Below are 13,202 nucleotides of genomic sequence, written 5' to 3' on the forward strand. Positions count from 1 at the left end.
TGGAAGGTGATCTATAAGCTAAACTGAGAGCATATTTTCTGTAAATTCACATTATCTTTCTCAGTCATGTGAGAATGAAGTCTGACATTCTCAGTAAAACATGTACATCCAACAATGGCAGAGACTGTCAGTTGATTCCTTTGTGTTCTACTGCAGCTTCCCAGAGTGTTCTAAAGAACAACTAGAGTGCTAACAGACCTACTTATGACAAACGTATTGCACACCTGAAGCCATCTTGATTGGAATAAAGTGGTAACTCTTAAAACATTTAATTTAAAAAGGAACAAAATGAGGGGATTCATTTTGCAATAGAAAGTATGATTAGTGCTGCAGAAAGAAAAATTAGGGCACATTTTGAGTGACTTCTCAAATCCTCTTCTATTTCATTAAACAATTCTGACATGCAGACTGAAACATGCACTTTCAATACCAGCAGCAGACTTCCCTGGTGAGCAGTTGCTTTACTACAGTGATCTAATAAGCAACTAGAGTGCTAACATTCTGAATTTATGGCAAATGTGTGACACATCTGAATGCCTTCTTGATGGAATCAATGTAAAAAACTGAAAGTATTTCCTACTGAGGAGACTGCAGTAAATGTGGAAATTAGGAAACTTCATAACAAATAAGTCTCCCAAAATGGCCACCAGAGACAAAAGAGCCCAAATGTAGCAGACATATCACCCAGATGTAGCCCAAGTATAGCCCAATGACAGAATGTCCCAGAGTGTTCTAACAAATAACTAGAGCGCTACCAGTCTTACTTATGACAAAAGTATGGCGCACCTGAAGCCATCTTGATTGGAATAAAGTGGTAACTCTTAAAACATTTAATTTAAAAAGGGACAAAATGAGGGGGTTCATTTTGCCATAGAAATTATGATTAGTGCTGCAGAAAGAAAAATTAGGGCACATTTTGACTTCTCAAATCCTCTTCTATTTCATAAAAAAATTCTGACATGCAGACTGAAACATGCACTTTGAATACCATCAGCAGACTTCCCTGGTGAGCAGTAGCTTTACTACAGTGATCTAATAAGCAACTAGACTCCTAACATTCAGAATTTATGGCAAATGTGTGACACATCTGAATGCCTTCTTGATGGAACCAAAGTAAAAAACAGAAAGTATTTCCTACTGAGGAGACTGCAGTAAATGAGGAAATTAGGAAACTTCATAACAAATAAATCTCTTAAGATGGCCACCAGAGACAAAAGAGCCCAAATCTAGCAGACATATCACCCAGATGTAGCCCAAGTATAGCCCAATGACAGAATGTCCCAGAGTGTTCTAACAAATAACTAGAGCGCTAACAGTCTTACTTATGACAAAAGTATGGCACACCTGAAGCCATCTTGATTGGAATAAAGTGGTAACACTTAAAACATTTAATTTACAAAGGAACAAAATGAGGGGGTTCATTTTGCCATAGAAATTATGATTAGTGCTGCAGAAAGAAAAATTAGGGCACATTTTGACTTCTCAAATCCTCTTCTATTTCATAAAAAAATTCTGACATGCAGACTGAAAAATGCACTTTGAATACCAGCAGCAGACTTCCCTGGTGAGCAGTAGTTTTACTACAGTGATCTAATGAGCAACTAGAGTGCTAACATTCAGAATTTATGGCAAATGTGTGACACATCTGAATGCCTTCTTGATGGAACCAAAGTAAAAAACTGAAAGTATTTCCTACTGAGGAGACTGCAGTAAATGAGGAAATTAGGAAACTTCCTAACAAATAAATCTCCCAAGATGGCCACCAGAGACAAAAGAGCCCAAATGTAGCCCAAATATCACCCAGATGTAGCCCAAGTATAGCCCAATGACAGAATGTTCCAGCGTGTTCTAACGAACAACTAGAGCGCTAACAGTATACAAACACCCAGAATGCGTGCCCTGAAGGGCTCGCATCCTTCCTTGACTCCATCGCACTGGTGTGGTTCAATAATAAGCACAGGGAATATATGGACCTCCCTATCGATGCCGGAGACGTGGCGCAAGTTATAAGAAGCTTGCCGCCTGATAGGGCGCCGGGACCAGATAGCCTGACAACGGCTTTCTACAAGGCGTACGCGGAAGAGTTGGCGCCTCGGCTGTTGGCAGTGTACGAGGAGGCATTGGAAAAGGGGGTGCTGCCGGCTACCATGCGGGAGGCGCTGATTATCACATTGCTGAAGCCGGACAAGCCAGCGGACGATCTCAATTCCTATCGGCCCTTATCACTGATTAACGTTGACATGAAAATCCTAGCCAAACTGCTCGCGAACCGGGTGCAACCCATGTTGCCGATTATCGCCCTTCCTGACCAGTCCGACTTTATACCGGGAAGGGCGACCTCCCATAACCTGCGAACTGTCTTTGCCACGTTGCATTACCTACACCCGGAGGTCAAGGCTGCAGTGGTGTTTTTAGACGCTACTAAGGCCTTTGACACTCTCGAATGGCCTTATCTATTCCTTATATTAGAGCGAATGGGGTTCAGCGCGCTACTGCTTAAGAAAATCCGTCTGCTGTATACCATGCCAAGGGCCAGGGTACGAGTCAATGGACCGGTGTCGGCGTCGTTCCCTATCATACGTGGTACTCGGCAGGGCTGTCCTCTATCTCCGCTGCTGTTTGCCATAGCTATGGAACCGCTGGCGGCCTGGATCAGACAACACCACACAGCGAGAGGTATAGGCTTCAGCTCTAGAAATCTTCTCATCTCACTTTACGCAGACGATGTGACCCTCTATATTATTAATCCTGCTGACAATTTGGATCCTGTCTTGCGGGAATTTATTCGCTTTGAGGGCCTCGCGGGCATTTCCATCAATTGGTCCAAATCGGTCATCTTTCCCCTAACGGACGGTACTAGTGAGGTGCACTCTGACTACCCTCTGCGATGGGAGGCGGAGGAGGTCAAATATTTGGGGATCTGGATTAGCCGGGACCTTCAGGAAATTTGGAACCTTAATTTTGGCAGGGCAATGATATGGCTGGGTGAGAAAGTGAAAGCCTGGGCTTCCCTGCCCCTGTCGCTCGCTGGGCGGATGGCATTGACTAAAATGGTAGTATTACCCAAATTTCTTTACTTATTCGTCAACATCCCTATCCCGCTTACTTCGCACTTTTTTGCTACTTTGCGGTCCCATCTGGTGGCGCTGGTATGGTCGGGCGGACAGGCCAGGGTGGCGTGGGATACGCTAGTGCTGCCGCTGAGGCAGGGGGGCCTGGGCACTCCTGACATGAAGCTGTATGCCCTCTGTGCACAGGCTCAGTTTGTACATTTTTGGACCCACCCTACCCCATATCAACCCCACGTTGCGGTGGAAGGGGACGTGGTTGCGCCCCTCCTGCTGAGCGTAGCTGTTTGTGCCAAGGCACGGCGCCCAAGAACAGACGTGGACACAGCTGGGCTGCTGCAGTGGGTGTGGGAGGAGTTGCGCAGGAGGGCCGGAGTTCCATTGTTGTATGCACCCTCGCTTCCTTTGTTGCATAATCCGATACTGCCCTGTGTGGCTGATGGCATAGCCGGCCACCTCGCTGATAAGCTGCATCTCCGCACTTTTGCGGACTTGTTTCCTGAGGGCCAGTTCATGCCTCCTCCGGTACCGGAGGAGGGGGGTACGGTTCCTTTTTCCGAATTGTTTCTGTACCACAAACTGAAGGCGGCATGCCGGGTGCTGTCTGGAGAATTCCCTGGCGCGCCTCCAGTCTTTACGGCCTTGGAGGCTGTGGTGGGCTCCCGGTCTCCCCGGAAATTGGTAACTCGTATCTATCGCCACATGCAGCACACGGACCTGGTGGGGATGCCCCAGTCTATGCAGTGTTGGAATGGTGAGCTCCAGCCTGAGATAACCGAAGAACAGTGGGTGTTTTGTTGTGGGCAGCTCACAGAGCTTTCGCCAAACTACAAGTTGCGTCTCATACATTTTAAATACCTGCATCGCGTGTACAGAACCCCCATCAGCCTAAAAAGGATGGGGTTGAGAGAGACGGACGACTGCTGGCGCTGTGGATCCGCCTTGGCTTCCTTCTTGCACATAGCATGGTCGTGCCCGAAGCTAGTGGGGTACTGGGCTCATATTTTATTTTTAGTCAACCAGATTGTGGGCCGCTCTGACGCCCCCTCCCCCCTGCTCGGGCTCTTGGGTTATGTTCGAGAAACTCCGCCACAGTCGCGCAAGTTGCACGTGTTGCTTCTGCTGTTTGCCAAAAGGTGGGTGGCGGTCCACTGGGGGAGAAGTGTGATACCCACGGTGAAGGGCTGGCTGGCTGACGTCACGTATGGGCATACGCAGCTAATCACGTTTGGGGAGTTGTTGCCGGCTGCATCCAGGCCCCGTGACATCTGGGAACCGTTTGTGAGCTGGGCTCGGGAACATCAGGCAGGGGAAGTGGAGGGAAATGCTGTGAGTGAATGATTGCGGTGTGCTGGGGAGAGGTGAGGGCACTTTGAGGCCCGGGTGTCTCCCATCATGCTAACAGAACATGTCGGGCTGGAGCATCCCTATGTGCGCCCTACGCCCTTTTTCTGTCCCCGTTATCCTGTAGGGTGCGGCAGGGAGGTGGGACCCCCGGGCTCTTGAATCCAACTCCGTGGCCTGCAATAGCTACAGATGTTGACATGTTGACCATTGAAATTTGTCATTTTTTGTATCACACCCGACAGCTTCCTGTAATGCAATGTCATGCTGATGTGGACTGATATGTTTATTGGTTGTTTTGGCTGTTTTGCAAAATGTTCAATAAAAAAAAAAAAAAAACTAGAGCGCTAACAGTCTTACTTATGACAAAGGTATGGCACACCTGAAGCCATCTTGATTGGAATAAAGTGGTAACTCTTAAAACATTTAATTTAAAAAGGAACAAAATGAGGGGGTTCATTTTGCCATAGAAATTATGATTAGTGCTGCAGAAAGAAAAATTAGGGCACATTTTGACTTCTCAAAACCGCTTCTATTTCATAAAAAAATTCTGACATGCAGACTGAAACATGCACTTTGAATACCAGCAGCAGACTTCCCTGGTGAGCAGTAGCTTTACTACAGTGATCTAATAAGCAACTAGAGTGCTAACATTCAGAATTTATGGCAAATGTGTGACACATCTAAATGCCTTCTTGATGGAACCAAAGTAAAAAACTGAAAGTATTTCCTACTGAGGAGACTGCAGTAAATGAGGAAATTAGGAAACTTCATAACAAATAAATCTCCCAAGATGGCCACCAGAGACAAAAGAGCCCAAATGTAGCAGACATATCACCCAGATGTAGCCAAAGTATAGCCCAATGACAGAATGTCCCAGAGTGTTCTAACAAATAACTAGAGCGCTAACAGTCTTACTTATGACAAAAGTATGGCACACCTGAAGCCATCTTGATTGGAATAAAGTGGTAACATTTAAAACATTTAATTTACAAAGGAACAAAATGAGGGGGTTCATTTTGCCATAGAAATTATGATTAGTGCTGCAGAAAGAAAAATTAGGGCACATTTTGAATTCTCAAATCCTCTTCTATTTCATAAAATATTCTGACATGCAGACTGAAACATGCACTTTGAATACCAGCAGCAGACTTCCCTGGTGAGCAGTAGCTTTACTACAGTGATCTAATGAGCAGCTAGAGTGCTAACATTCACGGCAAATGTGTGACACATCTGAATGACTTCTTGATGGAACCAAAGTAAAAAACTGAAAGTATGTCCTACTGAGGAGACTGCAGTAAATGAGGAAATTAGGAAACTTCATAACAAATAAATCTCCCAAGATGGCCACCAGATACAAAAGAGCCCAAATGTAGCCCAAATATCACCCAGATGTAGCCCACATGTAGCCCAATGACAGAAGTGTGCAAAACACTTATCTTTTTGTGTATTTGCAGTTTTATATAGTGCAGACTTGTCAGGTATTGGAGTGCTTTACATGAGCATTGGTTACATCACACAAGAACAAATTCATTTTGGTTGTAGACATGGGGAGATTAAGTGATTTGACCAGAAAAACAGAATGTCGAGCTGAAGCAGAAACTCCAACCTGGTTCCCCAGTTGCAAAGTCTGCAGTTCTGGAAGTAACACCACATCCTCTCCCCTAAGTGCAACATTTAATCAAGTGGTCAACTGGATCAAAAAACATAAAGATTACAAATAATTTAAAAGTTCTTTGTCGCTATTTGAAAACTCAGAAAATATGTCCTCATTTTAGATTTTTAGAGCACTAACCATAATTTTGATGCAAATAAGACCCTCTCATATATGTAATTTCTAAAGGAAATGCTCAAGGTATTACAGTTTTGATTACATCAAGATGACATCAGGCGTTCCACACATTTGTAATAAATATAGAATGTTAGCAATCTAGTTGTTCATTTTGATACTGTTGAGAGGCAGAGGCCAGGGGCACGGACTTTTGAAAATTGAAGGCAGGTAGGAGAGTGCAGAGGCAACAATTTGACCACACTGGGCAGGTGGGAAGGGCAGTGGCAGCACAACAGACTATGGAGGGCAGTGGAAAGGGGGCAGGGGCAACAAACCAACAATACAGGACTGTAAGAGAGGCTGTGGCAGAAATAGACCATTGTGGGCAGAAGGAAGAGGCAGTGGTAGTACAACCAAACATACCAACAGACCCATTTCAGCCAGGAAACGTCCAATGTTTTTAAGCTAAAATGGGCTTTATTTGATCTGTCTGCTGTTTACAATCTCCTCTTTTTCAATGTAACTCAAAGGGGAAAATCAATTCCCCAGTTTTTTTTCAAAATCTCCCTCTTACCAAGTTCAAAATGTTCGCAAGTATGGTACATTGGATCATGGTAGGCAGGAGGAATTGGGGTAGGGACATGGACTAGGATAACAGAGGACAGGAGGGTCATGGAGAGGTGCACCAAACTGACCCTACAGGGCAGGCATCAGGGTTTGCAGCAGCACAATACACCACACAGGGCATGCGGACGGGAGTGCAGCACAACAATCCATAGAAAGCAATAGGGAGTGGACAGGACCATGCACATGGATAACAGAGAACAGAGGGGAAAGAGGCAATGGTAGCTAACTGACCAAAATTGACAGACAGGAGAGAAAGCTGCAGCATAACAGACCATAAAGGGCAGGAGGGACGGATCAGGGGGGAGGGAATAGGGGTCTTCACATGGAAACAGAGGGCTGGGGGCAAGGGGCTGGGGGCAAGGGGGCAAGGGGGCAGGGCAGGAGCAGCAAGAGGACCATGGAGGTCAGGCAGGATGGGCACTAGACACACCATGGAGGGCAACAGTGAGACTATGATGGCATACACAAAGACCATGGAGGGAAGGTGGGAGGGGGTGGGGCAGCAACCTGACCACATAGGGAAGGTGGGAGGGGCCATGGCACCACAGAAGGCCATGCATGGCAAGCGGGAGGGTTAGTGGCAGCACAATGGCTATGATGGGCAAGAAGGAGGGTGCAGGGGCATGCACAAAGGACCATGGAGGATAGAAGGGAGGGTCAGGACCTGGGCACAGACAAGAGAGTTCAGAGGAAGGAGCCTCACAACAGACCACACGGGGCAGGCAGGAGGAGCAGTTGCAGCACAACAGACCAGGGAGGGCAGAAGGGTGTGGCAGTAAAATGGACCATGGAGGACAGGAGGAAGGGGATAGGGGCATGGCATGTAGACAGGCAGGGTGGAGGTGGCAGGGACAGGTTACAGTCATCTGACAATGCTAGGCAGGTGGGAGGGGAGTGGCAGCTCAACAGAACACTCAGGTTAGATAGGAGTGGCAGGTCCATGGAACATGGTGGGCAAAAAGGATGGAGCAGGGGCATGCACAAAGACATCGGAGGGCAGGGGGAAGGAGAATAGGGGCAGCAAGCTAAGCACAGAGGCTAAGCAGGAGGTCAATGATGGGCCATAGAATTGGGCAATGGAGGGCAGGAGGAGTGGACTGGTACATCATGCTAAATGGAGGGCAGTGGCAGCACATCAGACAATGCATGGCAGGAGGGAGGAGGCTAGTCCATGGATTCAGACAACAGAGGATAGGGAGGAGGTGGATGGGGCAGCAAGTTAACTGTTCAGAGAAGGTGGGTATTAGGAACTTTATTGTTTTTAAAATGTGTTTCTGTGTGAACTACTTAAAATATGAACAAGTATGCAGCACAATCTCACTTTTATTCAGGAAGAAGAGGACGTTTGTGACTGTGACTCCGGGCTCACTTGACAAAAACACTCCCTGACCCTCCACCCCCCATCGCAAAATGTAATGCCCGTGAAAAGGGTAGGTGGACGCAGTGTTATATAGAACATAGTCCTGAGAGCACGATTGAAAATGAAAACTAGATATAGTATATGGTATAAACTATGCACCAAAAAGTATGATATAAGATGAACCGGGCGTGAAATATAATATGCAATACATTGTGCACAATGGCAGATTCATTGGAGAGCGCGAGATAGCACAGGCACTAGCGCGTGCTATGCGATATGCGCCTTGGAGTGTAATATGCACAGGGCAGTGTTGTGTAACCTAACTAGTCTCTAAAGTTGTAATATAAAATATGTGCTGGGGAGTGTAACGTTGCATATGCACTGTGACAAAGATATGGATCCAGATTGTAATATGTATGGCATAGTGCTGTGCGTTATAACATAGGCATCGAGGAAGGCACGTTAGATGGGGCAATATAACCCGTGCGAAGGCAAGTGTGGCATGACATATTCACGGGGTGGTGTTACAGTGCACATGGGCTAGACAGTGTCATAGCATACGCACTAGCTGGTGGAATACTTCACAGAGGTGTGTGGCACTCGGCGGGCACTGGTGGATGTAACACAGCATTGGGCTCAGCCAGGAGCATGCTGTGACTCTCAAGTGAGGTTTGTCTCCTTTCCAGAGAGTAAAATAAAAAGTATTACACATCTGGCGGTGGATGTGTGTTTTATTAACCGTGAGGGGGGTTTCTTGCACAGTTTGGTCGAATTTTTGTCGAATCCCCTTTGAATGGCTTGGTGTGCGTGTGTATTAAATGTGCCCGTCAATAGCTACCCATGTTTGTATAAATAAACGACAAGGGTGTCTACTTGGAGAGTACCCACCGGCCGGGGCGCCGGGATTAGGCACGGTAGGGCATCAGACAAGGCAGAGCTTCACTAGCGGTGTATATACATTCCGCGTGGATTCATTGTATGCATAGTCTCCTTTTAATGAATATCACGCAAATCGTCATGGTGATAGGTACATACGGTTTGTCCAGCATGTCCTAGGTGTTTCTATAAATATATATTTTTTTAAAATATTAAAAAACAAAGGCCGGTCCCGGGGGATGGGGTCCCTGGGGCCATAAGTGGCCTGATGAGGGGGCAACACATCCCCCCTCCTAAAGATTTTTTTTTTAAAAAAGGCCATGACCGGGGGGCTGGGGTCCCCGGGGCCGATTAAGGCCTTCGGAGGGCCAAATTAATTTTTTTCAACAAAAGAAATTAGGGTGCAGGCCCTGGGGGATTGGGTCGCCAGGGCCAATAAATTAGAAAAAGAAGGGGGGCCACACAGCCCTCCTTCTTAAAAAAATAAAATAAATAAAAGACCGGCATCGTGCCGGAGGCCACGCCCCCTCCTTGCAGCACTCTGCAAATGCGCCCCCTGGCCAGTTGTAAGTTTGGGAATTAATTCCCCTTCAATACTGAGGGACCCTGAGGGCCAACTAGCCCAACAGGTATCTCCAGTATGCACCAGGGAGCTGTGTTGCAGACAGGTGTTCTAAGGCCACGCCCCTTTTTACACCTCAATGCAACGCAGCTCTGTGGCGCTTACTTGAGGTACCTAGTGGGCTAGTTTGACCCTAGGGACCCTTAGGATTCAAGGGGACTTAATCTCTCAACTTAGAACGGCCACAGGGCGCGTTTACACAGTGGTGAAGGGAGGGGACGGGGCCTGAGGTGACGTGTGCAAACACGCCCTGTGGCACGTTTTAAGTTGGGGAAATAATTCCCTTTCAATCCTGAGGGACCCTGGGGGCCAAATAGCCCACCGGGTGCTTCCAGTAAGCGCCACTGCTCTGCGTTGCAGAGAGGTGGTGCAGGCAGTGCCCCTTTTTACACCTCTCTGCAATGGCGCTTACTGGACGTACCTAGTGGGCTATTTTGTCCCTAGGGACCCTCAGGATTCAAGGGGACTTAATCTCCCAACTTAAAAAATGGCCACAGGATGTGTTTACACAGTGGGGAAGGGAGGGGACGGGGCCTGAGTTAACGTGTGCAAACACGCCCTGTGGCGCATTTTAAGTTGGGGAAATAATTCCCCTTCAATCCTGAGGGACCCTGGGGGCCAACTAGCCCACCAGGTGCTTCCAGTAAGCTCCACTGTGCTGCGTTGCAGAGAGGTGGTCTAGGCCGCGCCCCTTTTTACATCTCTTTGCAACGCAGCTCTGTGGCGCTAACTGGAGGTACCTAGTGGTCTAGTTGGACCCTAGGGACCCTCAGGATTCAAGGGGACTTAACCTCCCAACTTAAAACAGCCACAGGGCGTGTTTACACAGTGGGGAAGGGAGGGGACGGGGCCTGAGGTGACGTGTGCAAACACGCCCTGTGGCGCGTTTTAAGAGGTAGTTTTAATCACCTGCCCTATTATATACTAAGGGCTTACAGAGGAGGTCATGCTAATCACAGCGCATAGTGTTCCCTAGTTTCCCTAGTGTATGTAGGTGTTTTCACTGTATTCTGAGTGTCTAGGACTGGTTAGTCAGACTCAGTTACCACCAGTATTCGTCTGAAAAAGTTGAGGGTAGAGGATTATTTTGCAACATGGCTTCTTTCTGCTCTTCTGTTTGTTCTTTCTACACGTTATCCTTCTTCCTGCACTTTTCTTCGTCTTTGAGGACTTCTGTTGCTTCTTTCTGCATCTCTTTTTTTTCTTTCTGTGCGTTTTTCTTCTTTCTTCACATGTCCTATCTCTGCAGGCATAGTTAGAAATTAGCATTTAAAAAACCTTTGAAATTCACTGAAAAAACCATAGGTTTCAGGGACGTTATAGTTAGCTGGACTTTCCACTCGTACAAAACCATTGAAATTCCCCCGTTACAGTTAGTTCAGCTAACTATAACTCGTGCAACCGCAATGCACTGCTGATGATGTCACATATTACATCACTCATGACATGGTCAGTGACATCACTCATTACATCACTGATGACATCTCAAATGACATCACTGATGACATCATCCTTGTGATAGAGTGACAGACCTCCTCTCCCCCTAATATAACCTTTAATACACACATTCAAAAATAGAAACTAAAATTTTCAAAACAATGGACATACCAATACAACAACCTATTCAGTAATTCTAAGATCCACATACACATCCACTCATTCACCAACAGTCCTATACAGTCACTCATACATGTACTCACTCATCATATGTACTCATACACCCATATATCCTGTTACACAACGCCACTCATCCATATAGTTACTCACACACATAGTCACTCATGCTAATAAAGAATCAAACATCCATTTACTTGCATATACAGTTATACACACACCACCACACTTACTTCTACAGAAACTTACACATACTTAGTCTTTTAAACAATCACTTATAGAAACACATACTTATTCATACAGGAACTCTTCCAAACTCTCACTCTCACATATACTCATTTATATACACGAATAGTCACATATACTAGTTTAAAACATACATAGTTACTCATAAAGACACTATTGAGACAGTCATTCACTCACTAACACACCCAAGCACACACTCATCCACCCATACAGTCCTGCACACATACTGTCTTCAACACATATGAACAGTGAGTCACTCATTCATGCAGCTATGCACTACGTAATACCCCCCACCGAAACAAACAGACACTCATACTGATACTCAAAAAAACAACTAATAACCTATATAGACACTCATGTAGCTACTCACCAACCGATGCAGCCACTTACACACAAAGTGAGAGACTGATACAGATATTTACATATTTAAACATTACTCACTAAGCCATGTATTCACTAAGATACACTTAATCAGTCAGTTATACAATCAATTTTTCAAAAACAAATCATCCATTTAGACACTTATATACCCATTTATTCTTCCATCGACCTTGAGATATACATATGTAATTTTCAGAAAGACACACATTCACTGGATGATATCATCAGTGATGTCATTTGAGATGTAATCAGTGATGTCATGAGTGATGTCACTGACCATGTCATGAGTGATGTAATAGGTGACATCATCAGCAGTGCATTGCAGACGCGCGAGTTAGAGTTAGCTGACCTAACTATAACGGGGGAATTTCAATAGTTTTGTACGAGTGAAAAGTCCAGCTAACTATAACGCCCCTAAAACCTATGTTTGTTTCAGGGAATATATATATATATATATATATATATTCACAGAAAAAAACATAGGTTTCAGGCACGTTATAGTTGGGAATTAGCATTTAAAAAACCTCAGAAATTCACTGAAAAAACCATAGGTTTCAGGGGTGTTATAGTTAGCTGGACTTTTCACTTGTACAAAACCATTGAAATTCCCCCGTTATAGTTAGTTCAGCTAACTATAACTCGCGCACCCGCAATGCACTGCTGATGACGTCACATATTACATCACTCATGACATGGTCAGTGACATCACTCATGACATCACTGATGACATCTCAAATGACATCAATGATTACATCACTGATGACATCATCCAGTGAATGTGTGTTTTTCTGAAAATTAAATATGTTTTATATATGTATATCTCATGGTCGATGGAAGAATAAATGGGTATATAAGTGTCTAAATGGATGATTTGTTTTTGAAATATGGATTGTGTAACTGACTGATTAAGTGTATCATAGTGAATACATGGCTTAGTGAGTAATGTTTAAATATGTAAATATCTGTATTAGTCTCTCACTTTGTGTATAAGTGGCTGCATGGGTTGTTGAGTAGCTACATGGGTGTCTATATAGGTTATTAGTTGGTTTTTTGAGTATCAGTCTGAGTGTCTGCATTGTTGAAGACAGCATGTGTGCAGGACTGTATGGGTGGATGAGTGTGTGTAAGGGTGTGTTAGTGAGTGAAAGACTGTCTCAATAGTGTCTTTATGAGTAACTACATATGTTTTAAACTAGTATATGTGACTATTGGTGAATGAGTGGATGTGTATGTGGATCTTAGAATTACTGAAGAGGTTGTTGTAACTGGTATTGGTATGTCCATTGTTTTGAA

This window comes from Triturus cristatus, chromosome 5_2 (genome assembly GCF_964204655.1).
Source record: "Triturus cristatus chromosome 5_2, aTriCri1.1, whole genome shotgun sequence".
NCBI classification, from domain to species: domain Eukaryota; kingdom Metazoa; phylum Chordata; class Amphibia; order Caudata; family Salamandridae; genus Triturus; species Triturus cristatus.